This window comes from Platalea leucorodia (assembly GCF_965183815.1).
Source record: "Platalea leucorodia genome assembly, chromosome: 1".
NCBI classification, from domain to species: domain Eukaryota; kingdom Metazoa; phylum Chordata; class Aves; order Pelecaniformes; family Threskiornithidae; genus Platalea; species Platalea leucorodia.
The window spans coordinates 108,115,973-108,138,766 of record NC_138823.1 but is presented as its reverse complement, the minus strand read 5'-3'; the positions used below and the strand labels follow the sequence as shown (position 1 = coordinate 108,138,766).

The 22,794-nt window shown below is 41.8% G+C and overlaps 1 protein-coding gene across 1 annotated transcript in view; it reads left to right on the top strand.

The window, feature by feature from the left end:
• CNTNAP2 (contactin associated protein 2) overlaps positions 1-22,794 on the top strand; it is a gene marked incomplete at both ends in the record, with an annotated part of 1,183,012 nt that overhangs the window by 1,068,791 nt on the left and 91,427 nt on the right. The gene's annotated exons all lie outside the window — the stretch shown is intronic.

Below are 22,794 nucleotides of genomic sequence, written 5' to 3'. Positions count from 1 at the left end.
TTTCAGCTTCCCGTGCTCTGCCCGGTGCCCAAGAAGCTGGGAGGGGGCACAGCCAGGGGGGCTGACCCCGACTGGCCCAAGGGCTGTTCCATACCGTATGGCGTCATGCCCAGTATAGAAACTGGGGGAGTTGGTTGGGGGGCAGCAATTGCTGCTTGGGGACAGGCTGGGCATTGGTCGATGGGTGATGAGCAGTGGCATCACTTGTTTTTCCTGAGTTTTGTTCCTCTCTCTCTCTCTCTCATTGTTTTCCTTTTCATTACAATATTATTATCATTATCATCATCATTATTATTAATTTTACTTTATTTTATTTCAATTTTTAAACTCTTCTTATCTCAACCCACAAGTTTTCTTACTTTTTCTCTTCAGATTCTCTCCCCCGTCCCCTTATGGCGGGAGGGTGAGCGAGCGGCTGTGTGGTGCTTGGTTGCCAACTGGGGTTAAAGCACAACACTTCCATAAAACCAATCCACCAAAAAGTTTGAATATAATTTTGAGGAACTGTTTGGCATCTTTCTCAGAGCCCCTCATCTGCTCCCTCAGTGTGTACCTGAAAGCACCTATGAAATTTAGTGTCCACACTCCGTATAACTATACTATGTACGTGCAGTAGAGCCAACACTTGCTCTGAGAGGTGATGGGGAGTTGGCTATAGCATGCAATACTCCTATGAACTGAAATAAGCTGTGTGGCCCATCAGATACACGTCTGCCATAAGAGACCCACCTACTACCGCTAACCAGTTTAGCTGGCCGTTGCCCTAATTCATCCTTTGCCTTTACCTCTGTCCCTGTGGTTCAGAGGTCGGGAGCAGACCTAGCACGCCTGAAACAGAGATGAAACAGCAGCCTGTACGTCAGCCAACAGCAACATGGATCCTACAGGTCTGCATAAGCAATCTTAATGTTCTTTTTTTTTTAAGTACTTCAGAATGTTGCCAAACAAAACATGCCAAGAATTTCATTTTGAACTCCTGAAGACTCTCAGCTCCCCTCCCCATTCAGTCCTTCCTTGCAGTTGCTCCTCCCTGGAAGTGGTAGCTTTGCATAAGGGAGCCCACCTAGAGCCATCGAGGTGCAGGGAAATAGACCTCCAGGATCCTATCTTGAAACTCTGTAGCAGGCGGGGGGCTACCTAAAATCTGGCTGAATATCAACATATCTGACTAGGGTCAAATGAGCAAGAGTGTGGTTTTGCACATTTAGGAGATGTGGGCTGAAGACTTCGGAGAGCTATAACTATGAAAATCCAACTATTTCATACCTGTGAGGTGTTTGTAAAATAGTCCAAATTTGAATTCTCTGATCAAGAAGAATCCCAAGTTTTGGAAGACATGTGTTCTTGAAAGCAAGTTCTGGAAGAAACATACTCCTGAGAATCTGGGAAGAAGCATGTACCATCACTGTTTTATATCAGATGCCCAGGACCGTTGCTCTAGAAAGCCAGTGGTGAATTAAACTGTTTCCAAAAAAGTCTCTTAATGACACTGTCATATTATTCGAATGGAAAAGATATTCTGCGCACTTCTGTAGCTCCTCTCATCCCAGCGCCTCCAAGCAATTTATAGACACTAATGAATTGTGTGTCACTGTTATTACTCTGAAGTAAGTCAACAGCAAGTCAGTTTTGCAACAGAAAAAAAGTTGAGGCTTAGAGAGATAAAGGTCAGCTTGAGTTTGATCCTGGCGTGAACATGTAAGAGAGGAAGGAGCTTTCTTAATTTCTTGATTAGAAAGCTAGAAATATTTACAACCCCTACGTTCAGAGATGTCACTTGGCTGATAACCCTGGCAATGCTAGCTGCCCTAAAAGTCTCCCCAAGGAGCGATCAGTGAACTTGGCTGCTGTGAAAGGGATTACATGGAGTAGCTTGCTAATTGAGAGCAGCAGTATGGCTTCAGGATGGGGCTACTTGCTCTGTGGGCAAGGGATACCGACAGCACTCTAATACCTAACATTTGCACTTGAAGAGAAATGTCCTACATTGCTTCCTGTGCTTGGCTGTTTCTAGGCTACTTAGTTGAGACATAAGTAACTTCTCCAAAATCAGACAAGAAGCAGTGACACACCAGGGATCACGATTCCCATTGCTGTTTGCTTCTGCCCAGACAGCATTCGTTCCTCCAGACTGAATGCTCTAACATGACTGATTAATACATTTTCTTACAAATTTCAATAACTTCATCACTTCTTTCTCCAGAGGCATCCTAAAATGGAATTCTGCCATATCAATGAGTTTTCCACATGATACTCTTTAAATTCCCATATGTTAATGTAGATGCAGCTAACATTTTCCACCGCTTTATCTTTCTAGCTGGGTAGGGAAACTGGTGTGACCTTCATTGTTTCTTTTAATTGAGTTGTTATTTTGCTTTCCTAGCAGAAGGTCACTTCAGCCCCCTAGGAGAGCATGTTGCATTAGCCACACGTCAAAGAATGCACAGGACACTGAGGAATCTCTTCATCCCAGGGGCCAGTAAGAAGTTATCAAATTAAATGGAAAAACATTAAATTTCTTCAGGGAAATTTTTGACCGAAATGTTTTTACAGCAGTATTTGCAAAATCTCATCCTATTCCAGGACAATATGAAAGTTACAAACAAAAAAACCCATAGTCTGAAGAAATACAAATGCCATTCTTCTAAAGATAAGTTTTCTTTTCAGATGAGGTAGGTGATGCAGAAAACGCTGATATTCAAACAGGGCAATTTATGGCCCATCTGAGAAGGCAAGTTCCACCTGTATCCTTGTTCCTAATTAGCAGATGGGGATAGGTGCCAAGACTGGCATGTGGGAGCAAGCCAAAAGCAGCAAATAAACATCCCAGCTGGAGAACTGGCTAAAACTGACCAACAGAAAATCCTAGGCCCAGGGCTGTGGGGAAGTTAAGGCCATCAGTAGCTCTTCTGCAACTAGCTTCGACTCCGACAGGGTACAGGTTGCTGGTACAGGTTATTCTACTTTGGTCTGCCTCAATGTCAGTATGGCATTCATGACCCTGCACTGCACAGTGCCGTACAGCATCCCCTCAGCATTAGCCCCTCCTTTCAAGGGTGCTGGGATGCTTTTCTCATTGCCATAAATGCCACTTTAATAGTCATTTTATGTGCACTGTCTTATAAATCAGTTACAGCTCACATAAAGTTCAAGGTGGGAACTGGTTGGCATTCAAAAAGCATAGTTCTCCCTAACTTTGGTTTGTATTGCACTAAATACATGCAACACGTGGCAAACCGTTGCTAGCCCTGCCACCCACTAGCTCATCTCAGGTCTTTGCTCTCATTTCCAGTCTGCTTTCTGTTACATGCTGAAACTGCATATGCTTTGTTACCTTCTTCATGTATGCTGATCTTTTTCCTGCAGAAAGTAAAATATTTACTATACTGCGCAAAATTACCAGATGTCTTAGGCAAGTGACAGGAACAGACCTTCTGGGTCCTTGAATTTAGATCCTTGCTGTCACAGATAACCACAATGCATAACCTGTGTCTAGCTCCCTAAACTTGTCCAACTCTGTATTGAAAATAGTTTGAATTTTTGCCAGCTGGATGACTGTTTCAGACTTTCACACCTTTGTTGGTTAGAAATCTTCTAATTCCTAGCAGTTTTATTTGCATCTTTTGTCCATAGCCATTCATTCTTGTTTCAGTATTGTTCTTTGGCTGAACTAATTATTTTCCCTTCCTAGCATTTACTCTTCCCTTGTGTATTTATGGAGCGATCATATCTTCTCTCAGCTTTTAGTTGCTGTGTTAAGCAAGACACACTCACGTCATCTCTTCTCCTAAGATATTTTCTCTTGTTCCTTTCTCTCGTTATGCTAATAAGGTTCTTCCTACTCAATTCACCTTGAATTCTTCTTTCTTAAACACAGGTAATCAGAACTATCCACATTAATTCTGATAATGGTTTACTAGTACCTTGTACAACGGCATACCCTGCCCACTGCATCATAGGAATTTTTGGCCGATCACACTTGGATCCCATTTGTTATGTATTATTTTCTGACCTTTCCAACGTTGTGTTACTGGCAAAAGAAATTTAGACATATGCTGACTTCTTGTGCAAAGGTATTCATTATAATACTAAATATGACTTGATCCAAAACAAATTAGAGGTCCTTTAATTTTCTGATGACCCATACTTCATCTATCTCATCAACAATCTGTGCAATTCTATTTTCCATCTCTGCTCTTTTTGGAAGAAAATCAAATATGCTAGATGTGTAACAATTCTCTTCTGCCAAAAATCAGAGGGTTTTTTAATCAAAGAAGGATTGACTTTGTTAAATCCCTTATATGCTTTCATATTCTTTGTGTTCTGCCACACATTAGAAAGTGATGTCTGCTTCACATACTGGCTTCATGTGCACTCTTACCTTACTCAACTGCAGGGTAAAATCTGGGCACTAAGTCATTAAACTATGGTAACGCCTTTAGTTTACATTGTCTTTGTAATTTCCTGTAATTTGAAATCAAAATTCACATGTAGAACTGAAGTCAACAAGCTGATACATAAAGACTTTCTCATCCTGCTACTCTTTGAAGTGACTGTGTGACTTCTTGCATTAATTCACGTGGTAAGTAGTAGCAGGGTGCCACTTTGAGCTCAGTTGACTTCTCCAGCCCAGCTTCATCACTGAGTTTTCTGTTTTAGCAGGGTAAATGGCAACATGTTCCAAAACAAACTAGCAGGACAAGCTTCCTCTCTTCTTGATAGTAATGACTGAATTTGGTTTACTTCATGACTGGATGTGTCTCCTCCTGAAGACTATGTGTCAGAGGCTAGATCCACCAACAGGCTTAAGCATCTCAGTACAAAATTTTGATACTCAGAATACCTATTCAGCTGCCACCTAGCAGGAAGTGTCAGGCCTGTATCAGCCTAAATTTTCCAAAGGAATTTCCTCAAGATGTATCCTCTGGCATGCCCAGATGTGTTTGCGTCTTTGTAACACCTGAGTAGCACATCAAGAGCTCTGGTTTCAGTGGAGTAGGCACTGCTCTGCCTACCTGACATGGCCAGACTTGGCAGATGTTCCCAGTGCATTCCTTTTCTCTGCCCACATGAGTTTCAGGTATCTACCTTCCACTGCATCTGTGGATGCTCTGATCACTAGATTATGAGGAAAAAATGTCTTTGAGTATCTCAATCTTTTCTTCACCAATTTACAGGAATAATGGCATTTTTAATGAGCCATGGAGCAAATGAAGGAATAGACCTAGTGGCTAGGAGACCCACTTGAGGTGCAATTATCCTTTTTCCCAAAAAAATACTTTAATATTTAAAAATGCTTGTCTCGGCAAAGGACAAATGTGTGATTTTGATAACATCCTGCCCATGGGACTAAAATGAATCTCAACTGCTCTTTCAGGAAGTAAATAGCCCACACAGTCTCTGCAATCACAGAATCACACAATCACAATATGGTTGAGTCTGGAGGGGACCTCTGGAGGTCATGTTGTCCAGCCCCCCTGCTCCAGACTTTCTCCATGATCTCTGGGGCCTGGGACTCCTGAAGGCTGGTCTTGCTAGTAAAGACTGAGGCAAAGAAGCTGTTCATTACCTCTGCCTTTTCCATGTCCTGTGTCACCAGGGCCCCTGCCTCATTCAGCAGTGGGCCCATATTTTCCCTAGTCTTCTTTTTGCTACTTAAGTAGCACTTAAGTACTTATGGAAGCTTATCTTCTTCCTGCCTTGCTCTCTACTCTCAGGATCCTGAACTCTACCATCTCATGAACACTCCAGCTGGTGCTGTCTTCAACCTTCACATCCCCAGCAAGCCCCTCCTTTTTTGTGAGTGTAAGGTCCAGCAGAACATCTCTCCTCATTGGCTTCTCTTTCACTTGCAGCAGGAGGTTGTCATCAGTGCTCTCCAGGAACCTTGCTTATGCTCTGCTGTGTTGTCCCTCCAACAGATATTGGGGTGCTTGAAGACCCACATGAGGACCAGGGCCTGTGAACATGAGGCTACTTCTAGCTGTCTCTAGAAGATCTCATGCATGTGTTCTTCCTGGTCAGGTGGCTTATAGCAGACACCCACTATACTGTCACCCATACCACTCTGCTCTTTAATCCTTACCTTTAATCCTAATCAACAACATCACCCAATACCTTGAAACACCATGAGTGAGGAAATCTGAAATGATCCAACCAAGCTGCATTGTTTCCTCAGGCTACATGGCCTGAATCCAATGGGTCTTCTGGTCCTAATTAATTCAGATGCTTTTGAGAATCTTTCTTCTGAGTGTTTAAATAGGGTCTTAGTACTCTGTAAACTACTTTTTTTCTTTAAGTTGGACTTTTTAGATAAAGTGTTGGCAATTGCTTAGTTAGCTTATTGAAAGTCTAAATTATTCTTTATTGTTTTCACCAAAGCAATTCAGTTTTAAAGTAGGAAAAGATTTTCTATGACTCAACGATAAGATATAATGAAAGAGGGGGTGTTTTTAATAATAATAATACAATTGTATCCATGATGCTTCAAATATTTATGCACATGATTAATTCAAATGATGTTAATAGATTGACTCAAGTGAATATAATTTTTTTCTCTTTAAGTGTTTGCGAGAACATCATAATGTGGTAGATGCTTAACGTTCATATAAAGTTTTGGCCACAGATTTTCGTAACACTTTGCAGCATTTCATCATGGTTTAAGTGCTAGTTTACAAAAATATCAATTTAAATCATGATGAAAATTAATTAATTTTTAAGTCACTCTCAATTCAGTCTCTGTCTCTCTGCCTTGCCTTGCTACAGTTGTTCTGAGGACAAGGAAAAGGAATATTTCTTCTCCTGATTTTTTGTTCAGAAACCTTGCACACATGTGCAAAGAAAAGAAAAAACGTTCATGTAAAATTTTGTTAAAAAGCCAATAAAACAGTGAATCTATTTTTTTAAGAAGAGCATGAAGGCAGCTGCTACCACAAGACTGCCATTACACTATCTTACAAAATTTAGGCTTTTTATATCCTCTTGATCTAAACATCTTGACTTTGTTTTTAAAATAGAGCTTGGATCCCTGTAGTGCATTTTGTCTCTACTCGTGCACTGCAGACAGCTCTCTATTAGTATGAATTCTTAAGAACAAATGTTTTATACAGTCATAAATCCTTTCACTCACCCTTTTATGTTTTCCACTGTTACAGCAGGAAATAGGAGTGAGTCTCCTGTTGGTTTTACATTTCGTGAGACTCAGGCACACAGTGAAGCAAAGTAAAGAAAAGGTGGCTAAACCAGGCAGGTCCCTCACTCACGTGCCAGTCAAAACTGAGCACATACCGCGTGGTTGTGCCCTTTATCCTCTGCCAGTGTGTTACAGGAGTTTTCTGCCTCTAGTTACCATGAAGTCAGAGCACATATTTTTACCTCCAAGATGTCAATTCTGTCTCCCGCTTTCCTGTACCACTCCATGATACTCCTGCTTTGTATTTTTTGTAGGTATTTTTGTCCTGCTGCAGAATAAAAAAGTAAACAACACCAGAAACATCATCTTCCATTTTTGAGGGTCTGCCCTGGATGTTGGCACCCATAAATAATTACAAGTATAGTTCTGAGAGATGAAAATCTTCATCTAAAGCTTTCGAAAAAAGGGAGCCACAGTTAGCTGGGTCCGCCTACCCTGCCCCCTCACACACCCTCTTTTCACATACAGAGTTACTACAGTAAAAGTAGACTTGAGCCATCCTTTTGGATGGCCTTTTTTATTGTGTTAGTTCAGCGCATAGTGCAACAGGGTCCTTACCCTGATGGTGACCCCTGGACAGCCACAGAGAAATAAATAGCAGCCATGAAAAACTGCTTATGAAACAGCCACTACAAATGATAAAAACTTATGTGGCCAGGCAGAAAAATCCGTAAGTTCATATCATCATGAGCACCTGGCCAGATTTAAAAGTTTTTTGGTAGCTACCACCTAGGCATCTAAATTCCTTTACGAGTCTTAACCACAGTCTACAGCAGAACCTAGAGCTAATATGCAAATTACGGAATAAGAAAAACACCACAGAAGAGAAAGCACAGGGGCAATGTGCTGTTTCTCAAAATCACACCACAGAAGAGTGACAGTCTTGATGTCTATTTTTCAGGTCTGCACCAGGTGCTCTTGCCACTTTTAGTATGATGCACTGTTGACAACTTTGGCTGATTTTTGTGACGTTCAAGTGTGGCATATTCGAGAGGGGTTTTGATATCCTTTGTCTCTGCTTATAAGCACCCAGACCCATTGCTCAGCATTTTTAGAACCATGCCAACTTCATAGCAATTTTTCGTAGGAAAAGAAGCTACTCTCTCTTCTCAAAAATCCCTCTGATACTTTACCACGCACAGACATAATCTGATTCCATGAGTGTTAGCACCCACTTTTATTTTGTCTTTCATCCAACAAAAAATAACTACCAGTTACACAAAACCCTTTATATGCTGCATGGGAGAGCTCTGTTTTGATGGCTGTGTTTCTCCTTTTTGTGGTGTCTTCTGTTGCATTGGACCAATTCAGTTTCATGGTAAAGCATTGCAGTTAAAAGGATATAATGAAGTATATTATAACCCACTACACAGAGGAAAGCAGACGCCTCCTTTCCTTTTCCACTCAGTGCACTGACTGCACTTCCCTTTGTGTGAATCATCTCTCACAAAAGAGACCAGAAGATATTGCTGCTGTATTTTTTTGAAGCTTTAGTAACTCTCATGAGATGAATCAACAGGACCTTCAACTGAGTCACCGTTCCTTTCTTCCTTCCAAGCAGCTAAGTAGTAATTGGAAGAGGGCTGGCTGGATGGGAGGTAACGTCATCTGTCTGCAATTGTATTTATTGCTTTAGAAGTAAAGCAAGTAGGTATTTTTTCAAGCCCTGCTCTAACCATCTGATGTTTGACCTTAAACAAGTCCTTTCACATATCTTTGCTTTGGTTCCCTGTTCATGCAGGACTGATAATGTTATTTCTCATTCTCGATGTCCATGGCTGAAAATTGCTGCATCAACTAAAATATAATAATAAAAATATAAGAGTTGTTTTCAAGTGCTTATCTACAAGACAGCTGGAGTGCAATGAGCATAACTGAAGTAATTAATAAATAATGATAATAAATAACTATCTTCTTAGGGCATATTTGGCCTCCGCATGATCTTTCATGAGAAAATTTGGTACTTTCATTTACATGCAGTAATTTTTATCCCCCAAAGCAATCTAATCTACTGTATAGGAAGACTGGGATTTCTGTTTGATTGGTTCGTTGATAGTTGAGTTTATTTCAAAGTGAAATAAAAATAACTGATTTTTAGTTATTACCAAAATCAAATCCCTCCTTATCTTTGTCCTCACACAGATGCTTCCTCATGACGAGGAAGGTGCTGCATTCAGTTTTGGTTTCCCTTCATACTGAGCTCCAGTACAGTTACGCCTTTCCAAAATATTGCGAATTACATGTGTAAGCGGTTGTCTGCCAGTAGAAGGAGAATTGGTGTCCATCCACAAGATGAGAGAAGCCAGGACCATTTATTTTTTTACTATCTTGCACCTGGAGAGCATTTAGCCAGTTGCAGGTAGCCTGTGTGCTTTGGAAAATGTCGAGACAGGTTTCCAGCAGTTAAAAGTTCCCCCTCAGCTACAGTCAGACAGCAGGCTGGACCACCCTAGGGAAAACTCAGGGAAGGTCTGTGCTGTTCTCTGCTCCAGCTTCTGCTCCAAAGGAGTAGTCTAATCTTGTGTGTGCGTGGAAACGCAATGGCTCACTGACATAATCACTCTTTACCAGAAACAAGCTGTAACCGAGAAGTGCTGCGTCTAACAGATAGGCCTCTTTCTGTATACAACTTCGTAACCTTTTGAGAGCAGACTATGGTAGTGAATGGCCCACTTCTAATACTAGTATTGTTGAAACAGTGCAGCTCTAAATGTGCACCTGAGGTAATCACTCCACACAGTAGTATCCCAGTCTATTATTCCCTTAAATACTGAAAAACAGAAAGAGGGGAAAAAAGTAGTGTTGCTAGCTGAAGTCCTGTTAAACAGCAATAAGGAAGCACTGAAATACACTTGCAAATGTTTCAGAATATGTAGATAGAGATGGATATTGGTGTAAGTGGCATGTGCACAACAAAATTAAGCTTGGTGCTGCAGACGAGCCAACAGGCTAGCAGAATAATAATGACCTGTAATTTTTTATTTCTTTATATATTTACTTGTAAAAAACTAATTTCTTTGACTTTCCTAATGCAATCCAAGAGGACTAATCATGCACTGGAGAAAAATGGAGAATGTAAAACTTTGTAGTTTACTTTTTGGAACTGAATTATGCAGGAAACAGCAATAATGCACACTTTTAACTGCCAGAAATATAGATTACGCTAGCAAAATCTAATTTAGTAGAAACTATTAGAATCCCCTAACCACATGAATACAGACAAAAGCCATCCTGGTGCCATGCTCCAGAAACACACATCTACTGTGAGTGATACACTGCTGGTAATTAATATACCTTTTAATTTCTTCCTTCTACCTGCTACTATCACTGTAGTCTTACCTAGCATGAGCTTCAGCAAACCAGCTCACTGTTATGTTCCAGTTCCATCCAGAGAGGCACGTAGTCAGCATTAAGCGGTTAAGCAAGAGAAACAGAGACAACAAACGGATTATCATCAGCAACCTAATAGTCCTACAGTCCATCAGCATTCTTTTTAACTGAAGTTGATTGTCATGGTTTAACGCCAGCCGGCAACTAAGCACCACACAGCCGCTCGCTCACTCCCCCCGGTGGGATGGGGGAGAGAATCGGAAGAGTAAAAGTGAGAAAACTCGTGGGTTGAGATGAAAACAGGTTAATAGGTAAAGCAAAAGCAACACACACAAGCAAAGCAAAACAAGGAATTCATTCACTACTTCCCATGGGCAGGCAGGTGTGCAGCCATCTCCAGGAAAGCAGGGCTCCATCACGCGTAACGGTTTCTTGGGAAGACAAACGCCATCATGCCAAACATCCCCCCCCTTTCTTCTTCTTCCCCCAGCTTTACATGCTGAGCATGACGCCATATGGTGTGGGATATCCCTTTGGTCGGTTGGGGTCAGCTGTCTCGGCTGTGTCCCCTCCCAGCTTCTTGTGCACCCCCAGCCTCCTCGCTGGTGGGGTGGGGTGAGAAGCAGAGAAGGCCTTGACGCTGTGTAAGCACTGCTCAGCAGTAATGAAAACATCCCTGTGTTGTCAACACTGTTTCCAGCACAAATCCGAAACATGGCCCCATACTAACTACTATGAAGAAAATTAACTCTACCCCAGCCAAAACCAGCACATTGATGAAAAAAATTATGGTAGGCTTCAACTAGATCCCCACAGAGACCTGTCACCCTCATATTGAAGAAGTGTTTCCTGATACTCAGATGGAACCTCCCGTGTTTCAGTTTGTGCCCATTGCCTCTGGTCCTGTCACTGGGCACTGCTGAAAAAAGCCTGGATCCATCTTCCTTATACCCTCCTTTCAGGTATTTATATACTTTGATGAGATCCCTCCTGAGCCTTCTCTTCTCCAGGCTGAACAGTCCCAGCTCTCTCAGCCTTTCCTCATATGTGAGGTGCTGCAGTCCCTTAATCATCTTAGTCGCCCTTCACTGGACTCTCTCCAGTATGTCCATGTCTCTCTTGTACTGGGGAGCCCAGTGTCCTGGTTTCAGCTGGGATAGAGCTAATTTTCTTCCTAGTACCTGGTATAGTGCCGTGTTGGATTTAGTATGAGAATAATGTTGATAACACACTGATGGTTTAGTTGTTGCTGAGTAGTGCTTACACCGGTCAAGGACTTTTCAGCATCCCATGCTCTGCCAGGTGCACAAGAAGCTGGGAGGGGGCACAGCCAGGGGGGCTGACCCCGACTGGCCCAAGGGCTGTTCCATACCGTATGGCGTCATGCTCAGTATAGAAACTGGGGCAAGAAGAAGGAAGGGGGGGATGTTCAAAGTGATGGCGTTTGTCTTCCCAAGTAACCGTTATGTGTGATGGAGCCCTGCTTTCCTGAGGATGGCTGCACACCTGCCTGCCGATGGGAAGTAGTGAATGAATTCCTTGTTTTGCTTTGTTTGCATGCGCAGCTTTTGCTTTATCTATTAAACTGTCTTTATCTCAACCCATGAGTTTTCTCCCTTCTACTCTTCTGATTCTCTCCCCCATCTACTGTGAGGGGAGTGAGTGAGCAGCTGTGTGGTGCTTAGTTGCTGGCTGGGGTTAAACCATGACACCCAGAGAGAGAACTGGGCACAGCACGCCAGGTGTGGCCTCACCAGTGCTGAGCAGAGGGGAAGGATCACCTCCCTCGACCTGCTGGCAACAATCCTTCTAATGCAGCCCGGGATACCATTTGCATTCTTTGCCACCAGGGCACATTGCTGGCTCGTGTTCAACTTGGTCTCCACCAGAACCCCTAGATCCTTTTCTGCAAAGCTGCTTTCCAGCCAGGTGACCCCCAGCATATACTGGTGCATGGAATTTTTCCTTGCCAGATGCAGGACTTGGCATTTCCCCTTGCTGAACTTCGTGAGGTTGCTGTCAGTCCATTTCTCCAGCCTGTCGAGGTCCCTCTGGATGGCAGCATGGACATCCCAGTTTTGTGACATCTGCAAACCTGCTGAGGGTACACCCTGCTCTGTCATCATCTAGATCATTAATGAAGATTTGAAGAGGACTGGAGCAAAGATTGACCCCAAGGGTACACCACTAGCTACTATCTTTCCTATCTTCCAGCTTCCATCTGCCTTCTCTTCACTTGCCTTTTCCACAATTTTTTTCTGTCATCTCCTCTCCCCAGTATTTCCTAGTACCCTGGGAATCCCAGATTAAGGGAGTCCCAGAATTTCCCAGGACTATGCTGCAATGTAGTACAGTACTTCTGAGTCAACTGGTATATATTGAATATCTAAGATTAAAACCACAGGTGAGGATAATGAATTTCAAGGGCTCAGCTTGGAGACAATAGGCGAAGGTTATTACAGCAGAGGTAGTCTAATCCAACACGGGCAATGAAGGAACAAGAAAACAGCTAGCTATTCGTCAGGCAGCCAGATATAGGAAAATACATTTGAACAGTCATAAAACAAAATTATGAAAGAAGGATTTTAACATATGTAATTCCCATTAATCCAAAGACGCTTGATTCCTGTAAACAGAAAGCTATGACTTAGACTTATTATTTGTCCAGTTGTTGAAATTACTAGTCCAGTTGTAAACCTTACTAGAAAGAAGATGTGAAACTATCATGGAAGAGGGACAATAATGTATTAAAGTTCACATCTTTTAAATATACAGCAAAACAATTTACTTGTGCGCAGTCTTGTCTTACAATGTGACAACATCGTCATATGCATAAGAAAACAGCAGCTCTTGCTGAATCAGGACATCTCTCAGCAGATCTAATTCCCTGTCCGTTTGCAAAGAAATGTCACTGCAAGTGTGCAGCTACCAGATGTAGGTACTGCACACAGCAGATACTGAATCAAGTGCCTTCAGGCTGTAGACTAAATGGTGGAGAAAATGAGGATCAAAAATATGAGAAGAATAGGCACTTCATAGGATGCTCTTTTCTGTGTTTGACTGTCATGGTTTAACCCCAGCCAGCAACTAAGCACCACACAGCTACTCACTCACTCCCCCCCCCCCCCACCGGTGGGATGGGGGAGAGAATTGGAAGGGTAAAAGGGAGAAAACTTGTGGGTTGAGATAAGAACAGTTTAGTAATTGAAGTAAAATAAAATAGAATAGTAGTAATAGTAGTAGTAGTAGTAATAATAATAACAACAACAAATAATAATAACAACAAATAATGATAATACGATAATAATATACAAAGCAAGCGATACATTGTACAATTGTTCACCACCCGACGACCGATGCCCAGCCCGTCCCCGAGCAGCGATCGCTGCCCCCCGGCCAACTCCCCCAGTTTCTATACTGAGCATGACATCATATGGTATGGAACAGCCCTTGGGCCAGTCTGGGTCAGCCCCCCTGGCTGTGCCCCCTCCCAGCTTCTTGTGCCCCTGGCAGAGCGTGGGAGGCTGAAAAGTCCTTGACTGGTGTAAGCACTACTTAGCAACAACTAAACCATCAGTGTGTTATCAGCATTATTCTCATCCTAAATCCAAACCACAGCACTATACCAGGTACTAGGAAGAAAATTAACTCTTTCCCAGCTGAAACCAGGACATTGACAAATCGTTTTTCTTTAATTTTCATTCTGATTTGGTTTTTTGGTCAGCAGGATACATTGAAAATTAAAACATTATATAAAAACTCACTGAAAAGGTCATAAGAAGCTTTAGACATTCTGCAAAGTTCTGTATTCCTGATGAATTTGCAGAGGAATTTAATAAATCCTTTTCACCATAAATTAGTTTCTTTAATCTTTGCAAAAAAAACACCCTTGTATTTCTATTTGTATCTTTTCCAAATACTATGGTATCATTCTTCCAAACCTTTAATGGTTAAAGCTATTCAGTTATACATGTTTTCATTCCTTTACCTTTCATTGAGAAGTTAATTTCTGTTCTCCTTTCTATACATGTTTCTAGACTTCCTATGACTGAAGGTAAATTGTCTTTAAAAATATTTTCTCCAGGGAACAAGAATTTCACTGAGCAGAAATCAGTAATACTGTTACAGAATGTCTGAAATCACTCATATTTAAAAACTAACTTTACAGTTATATCATCAAAGTGTTAATGCTAATAGCAGTCACTGTACTTCCTTTTTCACAGGGAAGTAATATTTTATCAATATATATGGTAGTCTCTCTTCCCACATATCTCAAGTCCCTGAACATCAAGACAGGGACCAGGGGGAACAAAGTCCCTCCCATCGTAACCTAACTGAAGTTCAAGACCACCTGAGGAACCTGAACATACATATGTCCATGGGATCCAACAAGATGCATCCCAGGGTCCTGAGAGAATTGGGTGATGTAGTTGCCAAGCCACTCTCCATCATATTTGAAATGTCATTGTACTCAGGTGAAGTCCCCAGTGACTGGAAAAAGGGAGAAACATCACACCCATTTTTAAAAAGGGTAGAAAGGAGGATCCTGGGAACTACCAACCTGTCAGCCTCACCTCTCTGCCTGGTAAGATCATAGAACAGATCCTCCTGGAAGCTATGTCAAGGCATATGCATGACAGGAAGGTGATTAGAGACAGACGACATGGCTTCACCAAGGGAAAATTGTGCCTGCTTAATCAAGTGGCCTTCTACAATGGAATGACTGCATCAGTGGACAAGGGAAGAGCTACTGATGTCATCTGGACTTCTGTAAAGCCTTTGATATGGTCCTTCACAACATTCTTGCCACTAAATTAAAGAGATATGGGTTTGATGGATGGACTGTTAGATGGATAAGGAACTGGCTGGATGGTCACACTCAAAGAGTTACAGTCAATAGTTCAATGTCCAAGTGGAAACCAGTAACGAGTGGTGTCTCTCAAGGGTCTGTACTGGGACCAATACTATTTAATATCTTCATCAGCGACATAGACAGTGGGATTGAGCGCACCGTCAGCAAGTTTGCAGATGACACCAAGCTGAGTGGTGCAGTTGATAGCTTGAGGGAAGGGATGCCATCCAGAGGGACCTGGACAGGCTGGAGAAGTGGGCCCATGTGAACCTCATGAAGTTCAGCAAGTCCAGGTGCAAGGTCCTGCACCTGGGTCAGGGCAATCCCCAGTATCCCCAGGTGTTGAGAGCAGCCCTGCAGAGAAGGACCTGGGAGTACTGATGGACAAAAAATTGAACATGAGCTGGCAATGTGCACTTGCAGCCCAGAAAACCAATCGTATCCTGAGTTGCATCAAAAGAAGCGTGGCCAGCAGGTCGAGGGAGGTGATTCTGCCCCTCAGCTCTGCTCTGGTGAGACCCCGCCTGGAGCACTGTGTCCAGTTCTGGGGTCCTCAGCACAAGACAGACAGAGACCTGTCAGAGCAGGTCTAGAAGAGGGCCATGAAGTGGTCACAGGACTGGAACACCTTTTCTATGAAGAAAGGCTGAGAGAGTTGGGATTGTTCAGCCTGGAGAAGAGAAGGCTCCGGGAAGACCTTATTGCTGCCTTTCAGTATATAAAAGGGGCTTATAAGAAGAACAGAGAAAGACTTTTTATGAACACTTGTAGTGTCAGGACAGGGGGGCAAGGGGCAATGGTTTGAACCTGAAGGAGGGTAGATTTAGATTGGTTATAAGGAAGAAATTCTTTACGATGAGGGTGGTAAGACACTGGACCAAGTTGCCCAGAGAAGTTGTGGATGCCCCATCATTGCAAGTTTTCAAGGTCAGGTTGGATGGGGCTCTGAGCAACTTTATCTAGTGAAAGATGTCCCTGCCCATGGCAGGAGGCTTGGACTAGATGATCTTTAAAGGTCCCTTCCAACCCAAACCATGCTATGGTTCTATGATTCTGTGATTGTCCAATGGATTGTTTACTCCATACAGAATATCGGCGTGTTCTAAAGGTTCAGAAAGACACCGAGCCTCACTTGTTATTATGTCTTGTGGCTGGATTTATACCATGAGAAGTGGGTGTTAAATGATGTTAAATCAAAGTGATGGCTTTACTCACCCTCTTTTCCTTCTTGACACATAAATGACTGGATAAGGTCCAGGAGAGTGTAAAGTTGCATGATTTTTTTTCATTTGACTTGTTAACCTACAGGCAAATGTAGAGTGTGTCTAGTCTGTACAATGTTAGAGAAATACCTGAGCTAATTCTAAGAAAGATAGCATAAATCAGCACTCAGCTATGCTGGGTTTGATCCTAGGTGCAGTATAGCCTCTCATTAGAACTAATTACTCTTGGCACAGTATCATGCTGATGCAGCTGTGCAGCTTCCAGAGCTAGTTCATTTGGCACTTAGCTCAGGGATCACTGCAGTCTTGGGCATAGATGTGCACTGCCATTTGGTCAAATGAGTGAAGCTTTAGCTCATTAGTTCAAATGGCCATTTCATTTGGGAATTAGATAAATGATGAAATCTTCCAGGTGCTTAGTCCAATGATTGTAAATATGGTCATGATTTTTGACAACTACCTGATTATTAACAGACAGCCAAGCTACGCAGTAATACCTGCATTGCAGTCAAGCAACTTGGATCAACAGTTTCTCTCTGAGATGTTTTGGTGGCTTTAATTTTCAGTTGTGTCCCTGGGGAAGTGGCTTCCTCAAAGCCAGTCCTGTGTTCCAATATGGCACTTCAGGGCAGCATCTGTAGCCTTTTCCACATATTTTCAGCGGCCAGGAACAACCTGTCAATGCTGTTTCAATGTCAGCATTGACACGGCCATCTCTCACCCCTGTGCGAATGAGGGCAGGTAGTTTAGAGGTGACTTTGTAAAGCTATCTTTAAACTCAGCTGTCTGAGTGTAAGTGGGAAAGGTGGACAAGATAGTTGCTTTCAAATCCTGGAAAGCCCTCTTTTCTATCTGGAGTCTACTAAAGTCAATGGGAAGGATTCCACTGACTACAGATACGAGACCTGATCTTGACCCTGGTGATGGATTCCGTATAAAGGTAGATAAACCACTAGCTCTAGATGATAGGTTTAGAATCTCTATCTGTTGATGAAGTTTTCATTAATTTTTAATCATTTCACTGAATTCTGTCTACTGGTTTAGTCAGTGAGACCTTCATCAAAGGTGTATTTACAAACAAAATGTCCAAGAAGTTCGGCAGATGTAGAGACAGAATATTTTCAAGCTGTTGTTTTCACGGAACAAGCAAGAAAAGTGGAGGGGGGAAATACCTGTCTGGCAGGTTTTAGTCTACAGTTTATAGCTTCTTGTTGTATCCTGTTTTACAGCCAAGCAAGTGAGCTCTGATTCTAGCCATAACAAGGCATTTATGTTCTAAGAATGGGATTTCAAAAGGATCCTAAAGAAGTTAGATACTATTGCCTTTGATGTAAGTCAACTAAAACATCAGTAAGTGCCATTGAAGGGTATAAAAATACATCAGGGGAGGTAAGAGAAACAAAGTACAAGGGAGGAGATGAAAGTATGTGTTTCAGAGAAAGGATAATGGGAGAGAAGGAGAGAAGGAGAGAGACAGGCATACCAAACTGACTGTTAGGAGGGTTGTAATCCCTCCTCCTTTTTTTTTCACAGCTGATGTGTCTTGAGAACCTCCACCTACTGCTTAGCATCTTGTGAGCACCCACCCGTCTGTCAGCATCTCTTTCTTTGCTGGCAGCCTCATTATAGCTAGAGATCCTAGCCTGCAATTTATCCACAAGGATCAAACTAGGAAAATGGGAAACAAAGAGACCTGAAACACAAGGAGTTCTTGGAGAATGGGAGACCTAGCTGTTCATAGATCTTGAGTGCCAGAAAAGTCTATCAGCTCATTTAGCTTGACCTTCTGCATAGCAAAGGACATAGAAGTGCATGCAACTTCCCATGCGGTTGAGCCTCAGAACTTGAGTTTATCTAAAGCATATCTACCAGAAAGCCTTGAAAGGAAGGACCCAAGGAATGCAGAATCCCACAGACAATGCAGTCATTGAATCATAGAATCATAGAATACCAGGTTGGAAGGGTCGTCAAGGATCATCTGGTCCAACCTTTCTTGGCAAAAGCACAGTCTAGACAAGATGGTCCAGCACCCTGTCCAGCTGAATCTTAAAAGTGTTCGAAGTTGGGGAATCCACCACTTCCCTGGGGAGATTATTCCAATGGCTGATTGTTCTCCTTGTGAAAAATTTTCCTTTTGTGTCCAATCCGAATCTCCCCAGGAGTGACTTGTACCCATTACCCCTTGTCTTTTCCATGTGACTACTTGTAAAAAGGGAGACTCCATCTTCTTTGTAGCCACCCTTTAAATACTGGAACATGGTGATAAGGTCTCCCCTAAGTCTCCTTTTCTCAAGGCTGAACAAGCCCAGTTCTCTCAGCCTGTCCTCATATGGCAGGCTTCCCAGCCCTTTGATCATCTTTGTAGCCCTTTGATCATCTTCGTGGCCCTTCTCTGGACCCTCTTTTTTGTATAGCGGGGACCAAAACTGAACACAGTATTCCAGGTGTGGCCTGGCAAGTACTGAGTGGGATAATGACTTCTTTATCTCTACTGGTGATGCCCTTGTTGATGCAGCCCAGCATCTTGTTGGCTTTCTTTGCTGCAGCAGCACACTCTTCACTCATATTGAGCTGTTTGTCCACCAGGACCCCAGGTCCCTTTCCACAGAGCTGCTCCCCAGCCTGTGCTGCACTCCTGGATTATGTTTTCTCAGGTGCAAGACATTGCATTTGTCTTTGTTGAACTTCATAAGGTTCTTGTTAGCCCACTCTTCCAGCCTATCGAGGTCTTCCTGCAAGGTGGGTCAGTTGTGTCCCTTCCTTTTTATGGGCAAATGCTTCATAGGTTTAAGATGAGGAAATGGTGGGATCTGAATTGTGCTAAAAAAGAAGAACACAGAACAGAGTGAGAAGGGCATTTTGTTTGCCAAAGTTGCACTTCTATGTTCTGAACAGATGGCTGACAATGACCTGAGACCTTAGAAAATTGAATCGATGAAAGAAACGTGTTCAGATTTAATTATATGTAATTGCACAAGGCACAGAAAGGGTAAAACTAAGCCACAAGCCTCAGTTTATTGAGTGAATATAAGTGGCAGGAGCACATAAAAAATTCTCGCTTGTTCAATTTTATGAAATTTCCATCACAAAACCTTGTACTGACTAAATAAACTAAAACCCACATTTATTTTCTTTTTTTATTTCATAATTAAGCAATTTCAGACATTTGTTCAATGTCCGATCCTCATTCTCATTTCTTAGAATAACTGGCTTGAGTTTTATGGTATTTGGTAGAAGAGAAAAGAAAATGATCATTAGGAAAACTTACTTTATGAGCTACGAAGTGACTGACCAGTAGAAATCTCTGGGACCTGCGCAGCTTATTTTTACATGTTTCGGAAAAAATTCTGCTCTGGTTCAGTTGGTCACTGTGAAGCAATTGTCACATGTGCACATGTATGTTAGATATCTTTTAATCATCCCCTTCAAAAGTTTGACAGAATAATACCACTGTCATGTGAACCAAGGATGTATTCGAGTCAAAGATGCCACATCATGCAAGGGTTGTATGCGTAGACATAGAGAGATTGAAAAGTAAACCATATTTAGGGAAAAAAAATAAATAATTGCTGCTCTGCTACATAACTAGTTATGCTGAAATTCTGAACAAATTTGATTGTTGTACTGGGTCTGGCTGAGATGAAGTTAACTTTCTCTGCAGCAGCCCGTATGGTGCTGTGTTCTGGATTTGTGCCTAAAACAGTGTTGATACCACGCCAGTGTTTTGGGTATTGCTGAGCAGCGCCTGCACAGAGTCAAAGCTTTCGCTTTTTCCCCCAGTCAGTAGGCTGAGGGTAGCAAAGAAGTTGGAAAGGGATGCAGCCAGGAGAGTTGGCCACTGGCCAAAGGGATACTCCATACCATGCAACACCATGCTCAGAGCAGTAAATCTGGGGTAGAGGAAAAAGAAGGAGGGGGGTCAGCGCAATGTGCTCAAAGCCCCGTCCAACCTGTCCCTGCCTTGACATTCAGGGGCTCGGGAGATGTGGGAAGAGCAATTGCTAGTGAAAACTGAGACAAAAAAGTTGTTGAGCACCTCAGCCTTCTCCATGTCAGTTGTCACCAGATCCTCTGTTTCATTTATTGGGGGGGTACAATTTCGTTTGTCTTCCTTTTCTGACTAACGTGCCTGTTACCAGATGTTCATCCATTTCTGTTAACGTACAAGTACCAATCATTTTACCCAGATGCCCCTGGTTGAAGAATATACTTAATCTGGAGACTCAAAAATTCTTTCCAGTGGAAACTGAGAATGAAGAGTCAGAACCAGCAACATAACTGACACGTGAGACATGCTGTCGTGCAGCCTCTGCCCACCTGCAAAGCTCTTTTCGTTGACATACTTCATGTTTTTTCAGTCCCTCAGTCTAGCAGATGAGTTTCTTCCCCTTTGGTTTATGAATGAGAGTCATGCTTTTAGGTTGCTTGGGGATGGATCAGCACAGTCCATAGATGCTGTACTGCCTTCTCTAACTTTTAGCATGTCAGCAGGTACATGCATTGAAAATGGCCTTTGATGAGAAGATTTTTCTGGAATGCTTTTCCTTCCCTAACTGTAAGATTAAATATAAAAATATAATATGAATTTATACAAATGGTACTCTTACTTTCATATCAGAGTGAATAATTTTCTCCAATAATTACGAATTTCATTGTAAGTCTTTCAGGCTGTGATACGGATTTCAGTTTAAAGCCATGCATAAAGCTAGACTATGCAGGCACAGAACTTCTACTTGAAATATCTCTATTTGCCAATTCTTCATACTTTCTCTTTTAAAGGAAGAATAATCTTCCTTTAAAAAATTAGAGATGCTTCCATCCAGAAGACCAAGAGCTTGCAAACAAAGAAGCATTCTTGCAGAGGTTTTCAAAATCCTGGATAGGGTTGTACTCAAGGTACCCACGAGCAATATCAACAGTGCCATCGGTTGCCTCAGAATAAGACAAAAAGTTCGCTACGGGGTTCTCATTTTACAGCCTTGCAGACTTCTGGGAAGCAATTCAAGCCTGACAGTGAAGAGATCGGAGGTGGTTCTTCAAAGGAGAATTACACACACCCCTTGGAAAATAGGCTTGAACACAACATACAACTTAAGTACTGGAGAGATTTCACTCTAATTCCTAATTTGCCTGAGTTTATTGGCAGAACCGCTGAAGTTATAAGACATAATAACATTAAAATGAAACCTCTTTATTTCTTTAACGGCAAGCTTTGGCTCATACAGATTTTCTGTCTTGTAAAGTACAAAAGGCCAAACAGACTAAGTTCATGGCTTATGAAAGGCAGTTTATTCAAGAAATGAAATTATTTTATTCAGCAGAGAACAGAGACTACAACAGCAATAGAATATGCTTTTAATTTTTTCTTTTAGAAATAGCTAGTTTTGCAGAAAAAAAGTCAAAGGTGTCAATTGTATAATAAATTTGGTTTGAAAGAACATTCTCTGTAGAAAGTTTATTCCTATCCTTCCAGTTTTCATAAAAATGCATTTAATTCAGTCTGACATAACCTTGTGAAAATCTATAAAGCCCTGTACAAAAATATTTCCACTATTTATCAGTATTGTTACTGGTAATGATTATGGAGTGGTTCTTCTACCACAATTTAATAGCCTTGCTGAGTAAGATTTTTATAAAACTGTGTTTTATTAATTCAACCAAACAAGAAGCCACAGCTGTACTGGAACACTGAGACCATAATTGGGCACCTGAGATTTTTCAGAAGAATTAAAAAGGTGCTGTGACTTTTTTATTTTGTATGTAAGAAAAACAAATTAGATGGGACTCTAGGTTGTCTTTACTTCTGTCTGGTATCCTGCTTTGTGAATGCTGTCATTGATAATCTGTTTTCTGGTAACCCTTTCATCTAATGTTTTGCCACTATAATATGATTTACAGCCCCAAATTATATAAACTAAATATCAGTAGGAAAGTCAAAATTATATTTCTTCATTCCAAAATCATCTGTATATTATTAATCACACTCCCTGTTTAATAATAAGTATCAATTATATAGTTTGCCGAGGATGACCTGGAGGAATGGCTAGTAGAGTCTAATGGACATTTGTAAAATTTCTAAACATGTTTTGAATCATCTGCTATAAATAGAGCACGGTAGTGCTTGCTAAGAATCCATTTCTTTTTCAGCCATAAAATCTCACATAGGTCATTACCACTGCATTATTAGTTCATTGTAA